General features: G+C 46.1%; 1 long non-coding RNA gene across 1 annotated transcript in view; it reads right to left on the bottom strand.

The window, feature by feature from the left end:
- Positions 1-1,658: 1,658 nt before the first annotated feature.
- The window catches only part of LOC132382226 (uncharacterized), a 469,030-nt gene continuing 458,221 nt past the window's right edge, over positions 1,659-12,467 (bottom strand). The window contains exon 5 of the long non-coding RNA XR_009508242.1: positions 1,659-2,670. This is a non-coding gene — a long non-coding RNA (uncharacterized LOC132382226). The remainder of the gene's footprint in view (positions 2,671-12,467) is intronic.

Raw genomic sequence — 12,467 nt, 5'->3', positions numbered from 1 at the left:
TGTTAATCAGCCTTACTGCTTAGGGAAAGTAACTGTTTTTGAGTGTGGATGTTATGTAGCCCCCTCCCTGATGGGAGTGGGAGGGACAGTTTGTTCTAACAGGCAATGTGTTGAAGTTTTGATGGATTTAGCTCTTCCCACTAAACTGGACGACTTTCCACACTGACTCCCGCCACCCCTCTCTGCTCTCCCTGTCTCACTCTCAACCCGCCCCCCACCTTAAAACTTTAGTACATAAGGCAGTCGGGGGCTCTGCCTCCCCTCCTCGCCCCTGGTCCTTTCAAAATGCCCTGCCATCACACACAATCCACCACCTTCTCATCAATCCACCCCGCCCTCCTTCATATCAAAACACACCAATACAACACCCCCCCTCCCTCCCTCCCCACCAGTCTAAAGCATGTCCTAATCCAGGCCCACAGGAAGGTCACAACAAATGGTTTTCCGATTCACTGCCACTGAAATAATTTTGAGTATTAAACCCTGAATCTGCACTTTCTGTACTGAAAGCATCTCTAATTATTCCTGTGTCCTTGGGACAGACACCGATCCTTCACTGAAACAAACCCCCCCCCTCCCCATCACCAATCTGTTTTCAAAGCATGTCTGTCCTTTATTAAATTGTTTTCTTTTCCACATTATCAGTTACCATGGCGACCTCATCTCTCGGATTATTTGAATTTCATTATATCTATTGATTTGGGAGCATTTCATCTTTTTTATTGTTTTTCTGTCAATTTTGAAAACGAATAACCATCTAATTTGCGTCAGTGCTGATTACGTTTGTCCCTCAATAGAGGTCGGCAGCTGTGCCGCGGAAACAAATCAATGAAAAAACATCATAAAACTCGAAAGTACAATCTGCAGGAAATGGGTGACATTCCACGGTTGCCATGGAGAAGGCATCAAAATTTTGCTTTGTTGTAAATTTTAAACCTGCTTACTTTGGTTAATAATTTATGTAATTTTAGCATTATTTATAAATTTTTTAATAAGAAGCCTGGAGCAAAGTGGCCATTAACAAAACACACAGCTGTCCGATCGCTCGGCACAGATCAATTTCATTTTTATGACATGATAAAATGCTTTTAAAGCAATTTACACAAATATGGAAAATTTTTTAGCGACTTCATTAATTCATAAGAGGGGGCAGGAACTCAGAAAACAAGAAGATGGTCTGGACCTAACTGGAATGGACTGAAAGTCCTTCAAACAAGGGCATAAAGTTTCAGCCCTGATGCATGCAGTCAAAGGCAATTTAGGATGCACCGCAACAATTTTTGCAGAAAATAACAGTGACGATCTGGCTCACTTGTTAGCATGTAAATGCATACGACTATCAACTATACGGAAATTCCAACCGCCCCCCCCCCCCAACACACACCCCCCTCCCCGCCCACAACCACCATTAAATGCCTGGGACTTCCTCAGGCTGATTTTCTTTTGGAACAGCAAGCACAGGCTTATTCTATGATAAGTTTTATTGTTTAAGGATGACTTTCTTTAAAATGTTCAAACTTATGAAACGGCTATTAGGAGAGTGCAGAATTTTAAGGTGATTGGAGGGAAGATAAGGGGATGTCAGAGGTAAGTTCTTTACAAAGAGAGTGGGGGCTGCAGGGAACTCCCTTCGAGGGGTGGTGGTGGATACGTTACAGGCTTTTATGACCCTCTCAGGTATAGGGGTGACAGAAAAACAGAGGGATATTTAGGGTTAGATTGATCTTAAGGTAGGTTAAATGGTTAGCACACACTATGGGCCGAGAGGCCTGCACTGTGCTGTAATGTCTATGTCTTTACTTCGCGCTGCTTTATCAGTCAGTGCCAGGGACTTCCTGCCAGCTTGGCTGTTCGCTCGTTACGATAAAGAGGACCATTTGGCTGTGCGCCTCTCTGAGGATCTCGGTGCCTACCCTGTCTCTGCGGGACCTGCGCACTTGCCCTAGACCGTTCATGCCCTCTCACCGCACACCCTCCCCGGTGCTGAGCTTCCTTGCTGCTGGATAGTCAACCCCTTCGCTCCTCCACCTCTGCACTCAGCGCCCCAGGCCATTATTCCGAGGGTCTGCCCCGGTCACTGAGTCAGACAGGATAAAGGTAAGAACGGCGGATGTCTTTCCCTGAAATACCTTAGGAAGTCTTTAATCCCGCTTTTTCATCTGTCAGCTTTACTTTCTCTTTTCTACAATTTATTTAATTAATTGATTTAAAATCGGACAGCTGTCAAGGGGGGAGTGGGGATTCGAACACGTGGCTGGATCGCCCATCCCTGTTGTGCATTATTAGCCTCGGAACATAGACCACAGTGCCCTGGCTGTGACTGAACAATTTATCTCTCCTTCAGTTCGGACCGGGGGTTTCTTTGCCCCAGGAGATGGCAGAGGCAGCACCCGCCTCTCATTGAGCCTGGAACAACACACAAGATGCTGGAGGAACTCAGCAGGTCAGGCAGTGTCTATGGAGGGAAATGGACGGTCAACGTTTCACATTGGGATCCTTCATCAGGAGATTGTATGTCCTTCCCACGAACGAGTGGGTTTCCTCCCACAGTCCAAGACACTCCAGTTGGTAGGTTAATTGGTCGTTGTAAATTGTCCTGTGATTAGACGAGGGTTAAATCGGTGGGTGCTGGGTAGAGTGGCTCATTGGGCTGGAAGGGTCGCTGTATCTCTAAATAATAAAATAAAATAAAGCATCTCAGCCCATATCGTTGTCTATCCATTTCCCTTCACAGATGTTGCCTGACCTGCTGAGTTTTGCTTGCAATTTCTTCCAAACTGATCAACATCCTAAATCATAAGAGTAACAATCAAAGAACAAGGCCATTCAGCCCACTGAATCCATGCTGACTGCCTTGTTTACCTTTATTTGCACAAACTCCCCTTTACCTTCCTCATAATTCTACTGCTCACCTATACACTAGAGGGAATCAGTAGTGGACAATTATCTATTAATCTGTGTGTCTTTGAAATGTGAAAAGGAATCTGGAGGGTCGCAGAAAATACGTGCACACTCCACATAGACAGCACCAGAAGCCGGGATTGTACATGGATCACTGGATCTGTGGGGAAGTGCATCTCCACCAGCAACACCACTATGGAGAATGTAATAAGCAGAAATCTGTACAGTTCCCTTGAACACGAGGACAACGGACTGGGTTAGTATGTGAAGGACCTGGACAGACAGCTTGGGGAAAGGACTGAATTGAACAAATTCAACTATCTTCCTTCGGCCTTCGGCTCTCTCATCAATGCACAGGGAGCAATCTGGGAGAGAGAGAAACACGCTGGCATTTCAATCCACTGGGTGTTAGTCGGACTGACTGTCATCAGGGCAAGCAGACACAGGAAGGTAAGTGGCACACTGGGGCCGCTAACATAGGGAGTGCCTTAAAACTCGAGTGACCTGGATTCAATCCCGATGTCGGCTGTCGCCTGTGTGGAGTTCACACGTTCTCCCCTGTGGGCTTCCTCCAGGTGATCTCGTTTCCTCCCACATCCCCAGGCTTACATTAGCTACTTGGCCTCTATAAATTGACCCCGATGTGTAGGTTCAAGATTCAAGATTGTTTAATGTCATTTCTGGTACACAACCGTAAAGGAGAATGAAATAATTGTTACTCTGGGTCCGATGCAGCACAGAAAAACGCAATAATAAAAACACAATAAACATAAATGAAGGATTACAGGGAGATCAGGGCTGAGAAAGAAAATGGATCAGCCATGATGAAATGGTGGAGCTGATTCAATGGGCCAAATGGCCTAACCTGTAGCTTCTGGTCTAAATACATTAAGATAGCTTATATACACAGGTCCATAAAGTGACTCTGACAGGAAATGATAAGTGTTGAATGGTTGGTTGTGTGGAGGCGTAGGTTAATGGCTGGAGGTGTTGATCAGCCTTACTGCTTGGGGAAAGTAACTGTTGAGGAAGTTGGGTGATAGAATAAGAGGGAAATTAGACAATGAGATTAGCGTAAACGGGTGGTTGCTGTTGGTACAGACTCAATGGGCCAAAGGGCCTGACTCCCTTTTGTGTCATTCTCGAGCTTGACAGTAGCTGGGCCTCCTCGAGATTAAAATTTACTTATCACGTATACATGGAAACAGACTGTGAAATGCGTCACTTGTGTTAACAACCAATATACCCAAGTGTGTGCTGGGGGCAGCCCACAAATGTCGCCACACATTCCAGAGCCTTTCAGTGAGGTCATGGATACTCTCTTTCCTCTACCTGTCCGCCACCCCCACCCCCCCAACCCCAATTCCCCTGACTCCCAAAACTCTATCGATCTCAGGCACGAATATATTGATTGGGTGAACCTTTGTAAATCCTTGGATTTCTGTCCTCAAAAGCTGCAAAGACTGAGAACAGTAATTTCTCCTTGAACGCTGAACCCATGTGACAATGATCCCTGCTCAGGTCGAGAGCGCCGTGCCGTGTGGCTCCGACTGCTGCCTTGCCTGTGAGCAAATAAAGGCCAGCAAGGTTTAACGAGGTGACCGAAGCAGAGTTTGACCTCCCTACCTTTGCTCCAGCCGCACTCCCCCTGCCCAATCTACCCCGGCGGCCTGACAGCCAAGACGTGATTTAATGAGTACATCATTTTGAAATGAAACACCTCGGAAACCATCAACAGAGATTAATATCAAAAACAGTCTGAGGTCTCTCCTTGCATTTTAATATCTCTTCAGTGCCGGCAGCTGGATTAGACAGGGGAGCTTCGAGGGTTAACAATCCCCAGGGGTGCTATCAGTGCGAGAGACAGCAGTCACTCGGGTGGTGTTCCGAGCTGAAATTTGACAACTGGCCCCTAACTGACTGACAGCCGACCTTTAATGAGATTACTGTCGATAAACAGATTGTGTCCCTTTTCTCTGCCGTGGAATGACTTTGCCTGGGTGTCACTAAAAATTAATCTGGTGACGTGAAGGACGTTGGAAGTCAGTTCTGTGTTCTTAGAAACCCTTGCACCCCTCATGATCCACATGAGGCCCTGGTACCCAGGTTAATCATGGGAAGCTACCAACTGTCAATAGATTCTTAATGAACAACTACGTGATTCTTCACAAGTGTCCAAGTATCACTCAATATTGTGGAATTTTTTTAAGAGCAATTTAATGTGGATTTATATGGCCCCAGTATCACAGGCATGGGAGGTCTATTCAACACCCCTATGCTTGCCCAATTACATAGGTATACAACAGTACAACACAATATGAGCCTTTCAGCACACAGTGTTTAACCTACTCAAAGATCAATCTAACTCTTCCCTCCTCGATAACCCTCCTTTCCTTTTCATCCGTGTGAGTCTCTTAAATGTTTCTAATGTACTGTGCTGAGCATTCTAACTGGCTGTATCACCGTCCGGTGTGGGAAGGGGTCTACTGCACAGGGTCAAAAGAAGCTGCGGAGAGCTCCATCATGGGCACCAGCCTCCTTAGCATCTTCCAGGAGTGGTGCCTCAAAAAGGCGGCATCCATCACCAAGGACCCCCATCACCCAGGACGTGCCCTCTTCTCATTGCTACCATCAGGAAGGAGACACAGGAGACTGAAGGACTGAAGGCACACACTCAACAGTTCAGGAACAGCTTCATCCCCTCTGCCATCTGATTTCTGAACGGACATTGAACCCATGAACACTACCTCACTTCTTTTTTTAAAAATTTTTCCACTACTTATTCAATTTAACTGCTTTATATACGTACTTCCTGTAATGCATGTTGTTTTTCTATTATGTATTACATTGTACTGCTGCCGCAAAGACAACAGACTTCATGACAATGATATTAAGCCTGATTCTGCATCTGCCTCTACGAACACCACTGGCAGGGCATTCCACACACTCACCACTCCCTGTAAACTAAATACCTCTGACACCCTCCTCTCCCTTCCTCCAATCACCTCAAAGTTATGCCCTCTCGTATTAGCCATTTCTGCCCTGGGAAAAGTCTCTGGCTGTGCACTCAGTCTATCCCTCTTATTCTCTTGTACATCTCTATCAAGTCACCTCTCATCCTCTTTCACTCCAAAGAGAACAGCCCTCAACCTTTCCTCATAAGACACGCTCTCTAATGCCAGCAGCTCTGACGACGGGGTGGAGATACGTCTCTACCAAAGGAGGTGTTTGACGCTCCTTCCCTCTGCTAGCCTGCAGGTCACCCCTGGGCAAGGTGAAGTACCTACTCCACATCCTCCCTTTAATGAGGTGACCTAAACTGAGCACAATATTCCTAGCGCAAACACGAGGAAATCTGCAGATGCTGGAAATTCAAGCAACACACAAAAAATGCTGGTGGAACGCAGCAGGCCAGGCAGCATCTGTAGGGAGAATAGGGTCGACGTTTCAGGCCGAGACCCTTCGACAGTCCTGACGAAGGGTCTCGGCCCGAAACGTCGACTGTACTTCTCCCTACAGATGCTGCCAGGCTTGCTGCGTTCCACAATATTCCTAGTGTGGTCATAGTTTCCCTCGGAGCATCGGAAATAGAACATCCAACCCATCGTGCACTCTGCTGATGGTTTTAATCGCTTCAGTTTTGCATCAGCCACACGTGGTGGAGCTAGTCTGCATGTTTTCCAAAATGGAGAAGAGGGGAGAGGAATCGGAATCAGAATCAGATTTAATATCATCAATTGCGAAACTTGTTGTTTTGCGGCACAGTGCAGAGCAAGATACAAGATATTCTATAAATGACAGCAAGAAATATATAAATAAGTAGTTCAAAAAGACAGCAAAAGTAGTGAGGTAGTGTTCATGGGCTCAGGGTTCAGGGGATCTGCCTCTGTCGGTTCTGCACATAGCTAATTCTACTGGCATCAGGCCAATTTTAAAAAAAAAAACACACACACTCCAAATCTCTGGGAGCAGAAGCGACAGCAACTGCTTCCTCGCAAACCTGAATTCGCCTTGTTTGGAAATGCACTGGGTCCCAGTCTCTCAGGGAGGCCCTTAATCCGCCTGACAAGGTACAATGGTACAATGCTTCCAAAAGGACCACTAAAGGTGCCCCACTCTGGGACGCAGGGTATCCCCCCCCCCCCACCACCATCCGGCCCAAGAACGTCACTGACAGCTTTGGTTTGCCAAAGTGCTACCTGCTTTCGAGATGATGAGCAAAGAGCAAATATTTAATGTATAGTCGAGAGCTCAGGGGAAAATATTGATGTATGTGAAGATAAGGCTCCTCTTACAGATGAATAATACTGTGTTGTAAAAGGATATAGAATTCTGTCCTCAGTTCTCTGCAGTGAAAGTTGATCCGATTAGGAGGATGCCCCCATTATTTCCCCGTTCCATTGGCAGGACTCACAATCACTGACAGGAAACGGGCGTTTATTACGTCCCAACTGCACTTTGAGTCGAGTTATTTGGAGATACTGCGCTCCACAGGCCCTCCTTGCCCAACAAGCCACAGTGCTCAGCAATCCACCTATTCAACGCCGGCCAATTTTCAACCGGTACATCTTCAGGACGTGGGAGGAAACCGTGGCACCCTGAGGAAAGCCACACACTCGCGGGAAGAGAGTACAGCGGCCGCCGGAACTGAACTCCGATGCCCTGAGCTGTAATAGCGTCTCACTAACCACTGAGCAACCGCAGTGCCCCCTGAACTCAGTGATCTCAGAGGGGACTTGCTGTGATCACAGGGGCAAGTTCCAGTGACAGCGTAGTGGTCGTGACATCAGTTACTGTTCTGAGATTTAGAGGCACGCATCTAGTGAAACAGTATTCTGTCCTCCAATAACATTTATACGGGATTTTGTTTTCTGTCCGTAATAATCAGGGGAGAAAGGTCAAAGTAAAAGTACATACATGTCACAACTACTACTCAGATCTCTTTCAAATTCAAATTTGAAGTGATTACTTTCAAATCTCTTACTATCTTTCCTTTCAGTTAGTCCTGACCAAGGGTCTCGGCCCGAAACGTCAACGGCGCTTCTCCCTCTCGACGCTGCCTGGCCTGCTGCATTCCTGTTGCTACCCAGAAGTTCATTTCCTTGCAGGCATTCACAATACAACAAGGAAGCACGAAAGAGTCAACGAGAAACTAAACACTAAGATGGACAAACAACCTTTGTGCAAAAGACCACAAACTGTGCAAATATTAAAAAAAAATGAGTAGAGAAAGAGAAACTAGAAACCATCCAACACATTACAGGATCCCATAGCAGTTTAACTCAATCCAATTGCCTATGCAGGCACAATCAAGTGACAAACGTCATTCACCAAAATCTTGCTTTAATGTACAAACTCAAAAAAGACAGCATCCCTCACTATAAATACAAGCTTGATCCAGTCTTAGAGTCAGACTCCTACAAACTATATTACCACCAATCCATTATTACAGCCAGGACAAGCTATAATAACCATCTGGATATAATATTACAGGATAAACAAGCAAGCACAACTTACTTAATAGGTATCGCCATTCCAAACACACATTACATACGGAAATCAATCAGTAAAAAGCACCAGACAAATCCTGAATTCAAAGAGGAAATTGAAAGACTATGGAACATGAACAGGGTATACACTGTCCCAATAGTAACATCTACATCTGGTATCATCCCAAAGTCACTACACAATAACATTAAACAATTAGACCTGCACAGCAATACTTATGTAAATATTGTCACCAAAGCACAATACTAACTACCAATAGAAGAGTCCAACAGTTCCTAGCAATTGAGGAATGAGAGTGGTTGACTATGTCCTTGCCTCAGGTTTTACCAGCCTGAGCTGAGAATTAAAAATATAATAAATAGACAGTAAATATTGAGAACACGAGTTGAGAGTGAGTCCATAGCTTTGGTGAGATATAGACAAGGGTACAGGTAGATAGGGATGGTGGTGATATTTCAGTGGGTGTTACAGTGTCCAGGTGAGCTTTATTTGTCACGTGTACATCGAAACACACAGTGAAATGCGTCGTTTGCGTCAGCGACCAACACAGTCCGAAGATTGTACGAAAGGAAGCTCGCAATTTTTGCCTTGATTCTGGCACCAACGTAGCGTGCCTTCAGCTTACTTAGAAGAGTGGTGTATGGCTAAGTGGTTAAGGCGTTGGACTAGCGATCTGAAGGTCGTGAGTTCGAGCCCCAGCCAATGGCAGCGTGTTGTGTCCTTGAGCAAGGCACTTAACCACACACTGCTCCAGTCCACCCAGCTGAAAATAGGTACTGGCAAAACGCTGGAGGTTAACCTCACAATAGACTGGTGTTCTATCCGGGGAGGGAGTCTCATACTCTCAGTCGCTTCACGCCACGGAAACCGGCATAAGCACTGGCCTGATGCGCCTATAAGGCTTGGGACAGACTTTGACTAACTTACATAGAACATAGAAAATCTACACTCCTACAGCCCACAATGTTGTGTTGACCATATAACCTACACTAGAAGCTGCCTAGAATTTCCCTACCGCAGAGCCCTCTACTTTTCTAAGCTCCATGTACCTATCTAAGAGTCTTTTAAAAGACCCTATTGCATCCTCCTCCATCACCTTCGCTGGCAGCGCACTACCGTCTGTGTGAAAAACTTGCCTCTAACATCCCCCTTGTACCTACTTCCAAGCACTTTAAAACTATGCCCCTAACCTTAATTTGTACATCTTTGGGATGTGTTTGCAAGCTACAAGCAGGGTATTGCAGTGTAGGGGTATGTAGGGATATGAACTATCTAGGGAATATGGATATGGAGGGAGAGGGACTGATCAGAATTTTGGGGGAGGTGCAGACAGCTAAATTGATTCCACACATTTAGGGGTATTGGAGATGTAGGAAGTCCAGGGCTTGGGGGTGTATGGAAAATCCAGGAGTGCGAGGGAGTGAGGGGGGATAGGGAGAATTGAGGGCAAGAGGTAGAGGGAGAGTTCAGAGGTGGGAATGGATATAGAGAGCTCAGAGGGCAGATTGAGAGTTCAGAAGTGGGGAGGATGGAGTGTTCAGGTGTGAGGACTAAATGGAGAATGCAGGGGAAAGGGGCTGAAAATGAGGACACGGAAGTGAAGGGGGGGGGGGGGGTGGAAATATGGAGGCCCGGGGAAACTGGTAAAGATAAGGATTTCAAGGTGGTGGGAACATTCTGTGTCTGTGTTGATATTGTGCTCTCTGCCGCCGGGGTACTGGAAGCACCCTACCCAGGGGCAACCCCACACACAATTCCCTGCCAGCAACCACACACCAATCCCTCCCTGCCAAACATGCCCAGTACTGGAGACGGGCAGCCTCCCAAGAGTGCGTGGGGGAACGGGACAGAGGGCACCGAGATCCCCATCACTCAGTGTAGCCTGAGTGGCCCCCCCCTCGCTGTTTGCTTGCATTTCTCCCCTCTCACCGGAGGTCCCTAATATCACAGAACATGTTGGATCAACAAAATATAATTGTATCTGAGAAAGTGATCTATGTGCCAAGCCCTCCCATCTCCAATTAAGAATATTAATTTTTAATAAGCTTCGTCACATTGTTGATGCAACCAAAACGAGCAGGAAATAAACGATAATAAATTAGAAGCCACCTCGCCTTCACAGCCTGCAGATAATGAGGAGGGACTGCGATCTCCTGCTGGCAAATTCTTTGCACTTCAAAGTTTTTCTCCAAGATTCAGAAAATTAATCCTATGCTACACTTATCGGGGTAAAATGGAGCTGAACTCGAGTCTTATTTAATCTAATTTTTAAAAATTTCGTTTGGTGGCAGGGCAGCATAAATTCAATTACAGCTTCTGAAACAAAACATACCTAAAAATATCACAGCTCTCCGTTAGAGCCCAGGCATTTCACCTTAAGAATCCTATTTAATCTTCATTCCAAGAATTCCCAATTTCAGCTCTGCGCTTATTTATGGCAGGCAACGCGTGTTCTGTATTCAGGGTCATCAGGCAACAGCCCGTCTGCAGGGCCAACACTAATCCGACGTAATTTTTAATGAAATTTATATTGTGGTGCTTTGCATGTGGGAAGCGTGTGATGGCATCACTGAGGAGGAAGACTATCTATTACCCCGTCAGCAAAAGAAATTGGATCTTGCTGTGCACAATTACGCAGGTGCCAAATGAAGCACTGGACACCAGAAGCAGGCCCTTGGTGGCTCAGAGATACAGGTCTCAGGAGAAGCCTGGCATTCCTGGGATAACCCGTGCTTCAAACTTCAGAGTAAATTTATTATCAAAGTACGTATACGATACCATATACTACCATGAGATTCATTTTCTTGCGGGTAGGTACGGGGAAAAAGTACGGTACAATCTTATGAGTAACTATACATAAGCAGACAGACGCCAGTGTGAAAAAGATGACAAACTGAGCAAATAAAAAAAATACTGAGAGCATGAGTTGTGAAGAGTCCTTGAAGTGAGTCTGTAGAATCAATTCAGAGTTGAGGTGAGTGAAGTTATCCACACTGGTTCAGAAGCCTGATGATTGTAGGCCAATTACTGCTCCTGGGGCTGGTGGTGTGGTTCCTGAGGCTTTTCTTGTCCAAGCCAGTGTGGATGCCTGGATTTTCACTGACTACCTCGGTTGGTACCTGCACGGTGCTTCACAACATTACCTTTCCTGGACTTCAGGCCTTGTTGTTGGGACCAGTGTCTATCCCTCACCGCCAATGAGAAACTGGTGGTAGGCATCGATTCTGAACTGCTGCAGTCCCCCAGTCAATGGGCTCCCACTGTCTCATTGAGTTGGGAGCCTGACAAAGGACAATTATACTTTGGCAACAACACACACAAATGCCGGAGGAACTCAACATCTATGGAAATGAGTAAACAGTCCCCATTTCGGGCTGTGACCCTTCTTCGGGACTGAGAAGGAAGTGAGTAAGATGCCAGAATGTTTTGTTGCAGGTCAGGGTGGCGTGGAGCTTGAAGGGAACTTGCGGACGATAGCGTCCCTCAACTCCGCAGAGGTCACAGGTTAAGTAGCCACAATGGATGGTGTACAGACCCAAGATACAAGATTTTAAGATGAAAGTTCACTTATCACGCTCAGTATCGAAACATACACCGAAATGTTTGTGTTAACCGGCAACAGTGTGCTAATCATGGAGGGAACATTGGTTTGGCCTGGTGGGTGGGGCACAGATCAAGTTTAGGCCCGAACAGCGTTGAGCTTCAGTGCTATCGGAACCTCACTTATCCAGAATATTCTGTGACAGAGAAGGGGATCCCCATCCCATTAATGCGGCCGGTCTCCAAATGTGAAAGAGCGGCGTGTTAATCCACTCCACCAGCCAGTTCCCTCGCATTTGTCATCTCAACCACACAGCTGTTTTATTTTTTCCATTCATTCCTTCAGATCTTTGATTTAATCAATGCCCTACTTGATTTAGAGTTACAGAGTTGTACAATGCTACAGCCCAGGGACAGGCCCTTCAGTCCATCTAGTTTGTGCCGAACTGTTATTCTACTGAGACAGATTGACTCACACCCGGACTCAACAGCCCTCCTATCCATGTACATAGAACAGT

The sequence above is a fragment of the Hypanus sabinus genome, chromosome 27 (assembly GCF_030144855.1).
Source record: "Hypanus sabinus isolate sHypSab1 chromosome 27, sHypSab1.hap1, whole genome shotgun sequence".
Classification (NCBI taxonomy): Eukaryota; Metazoa; Chordata; class Chondrichthyes; order Myliobatiformes; family Dasyatidae; genus Hypanus; species Hypanus sabinus.
The sequence above is the reverse complement of the archived record's forward strand: the minus strand, read 5'-3'. Positions and strand labels throughout refer to the sequence as shown.